The sequence below is a fragment of the Nicotiana attenuata genome, unplaced genomic scaffold, assembly GCF_001879085.1.
Source record: "Nicotiana attenuata strain UT unplaced genomic scaffold, NIATTr2, whole genome shotgun sequence".
NCBI lineage: Eukaryota > Viridiplantae > Streptophyta > Magnoliopsida > Solanales > Solanaceae > Nicotiana > Nicotiana attenuata.
Genome location: NW_017677381.1, coordinates 18,948 through 21,139, shown reverse-complemented (window position 1 = coordinate 21,139; position 2,192 = coordinate 18,948).

Sequence of the window (2,192 nt, the reverse complement as noted above, 5' to 3'; positions counted from 1 at the left end):
ATTCTAATTTAATGTGTGATATGTTAGTAGAACTTAGCCGTAGGAGCTGAAGTTTTTAAGTAATAACTTAAAACCTTCAGAAGGAGGCTGAACTTTTCCTTCTACACTAGCTAAATTTTTGCACTAAAAAAACTTCGGCCAAGCAGCTGAAGTTTTTTTGTTATTACTTAAAAACTTCAGAAGGAGCCTGAAATTTTCCTCCTACACTGGTTAAATTAAAAAATGATATTGCACTAAAAAAACTTCGGCCAAGCAGCTGAAGTTTTTTTGTTATTACTCAAAAACTTCAGCAGGAGGCTGAAGTTTTCCTCCTACACTAGCTAAAATAAAAAATCATATTGTACTAAAAAAAACTTCGAATAAGCACTAACAAAAACGCAGAAAAAACTTATAACAAAAACATAATATTTCATTAAAACACAATAAAATTTAATATATGATATGTTAGTAACATATTGCACTAAAAAAACTTCGGTCTAACAGCTGAAGTTTTTTATTTATTACTTAAAAACTTCAGAGGGAGCCTAAGATTTTCCTCCTACACTAGTTAAATTAAAAAATGATATTGCACTAAAAAAACTTCGGCCAAGCAGCTGAAGTTTTTTTGTTATTACTCAAAAACTTCAGCAGGAGGCTGAAGTTTTCCACATACACTGGCTAAATTAAAAAATCATATTGCACTAAAAAAACTTCGGCCTAGGAGCTGAAGCTTTTTATTTATTACTTAAAAACTTCAGAAGGAGACAGAAGTTTTCCTCCTACACTGGTTAAACTAAAAAATGATATTGCACTAAAAAAACTTCGGCCAAGCAGCTGAAGTTTTTTTGTTATTACTCAAAAACTTCAGCATATTTTTCACATACACTGGCTAAATTAAAAAATCATATTGCACTAAAAAAACTTCGGCCTAACAGCTGAAGTTTTTTATTTATTACTTAAAAACTCCAGAAGGAGGCTGAAGTTTTCCACATACACTGGCTAAATTAAAAAAATCATATTGCACTAAAAAACTTCGGCCTCGGAGCTGAAGTTTTTTATTTATGACTTAAAAACTCCAGAAGGAGGCTGAAGTTTTCCTCCTACACTAGCTAAACTAAAAAATCATATTGCACTAAAAAAACTTCGAATAAGCAGCTGAAGTTTTTTTGTTATTACTAAAAAAACTTCGAATAGTTTGTTTCCTCTGCTATTTTACGAATTTAAATAGAATAAATATTAAAAGAAACGCAGAAAAAACTTATAACAAAAACTTAATATTTCATTAAAACACAATAAAATATAAAAACAAATTACATAAATAAACAAAACAAAAAAATTAATCGTCCATTCCATCATCATCATCATCGTTGTCGCTTCCAGATGGACGAGCATCTTCATCAGCAAGATTGTCAAATCTTGCATACATCACAAGCGTATCAAGCTTGTTGTTAATTTCTTTGAGCTCCTTGTCGTACTTTTCTATCACCTCATCAATCTTCAACTCAAATGCCTTCATTATGTCTTGCTTGATCTCGTCCACTATTTGCCTAATGACAGCATTCATTTTTCTCCTTTTTGTATTTTATATCTGCTAAAATGTATGTGTTTGAGTGAATAAACTCAGAAGGAATAGCGTGCTTATATAGGGGGAAAAAACTTTTGCATGGTATATGAAAAGGCAAAAAGAAATTTTAAAGGTTGTCTAATGAAAAGCGTGCATGAATATGATAGGAATGTATTTATTACACTAACACATACCCCCAAACGCAATATAATTACTACTTTAATTGTGTAGGTTAATGATGTATACTATGTAATTAATGCTGAAACATGCTATCGTTTTCTGTAAAAAACATCGGATTAATCTCCTGAAGTTTTTTAGTTCATTTCTAAAATCTTCAGCACGTACCTGCTGAAGTTTTTTCCTCTGCATTTATGAATCACCATGATAAAAAAAACTTCAGCTAATATGCTGAAGTTATTAAGGTTATCTCTAAAAACTTTAGCAGTTATAAGCTGAAGTTTTATTTGCAGAATTCATTAATTATGTCATAGATCTTTTTCCAAAAAAACTTCAGCAGAAGATGCCTAAGTGATTTAGTTTATTTGTACAAACTTCAACACATACAACATAAAAATTCTTCTGTTCACTTTCCTAATAGTTGCCACTAAACATGAATCTGCAGGATGAGTTCGATTTGCGTTATTATAAC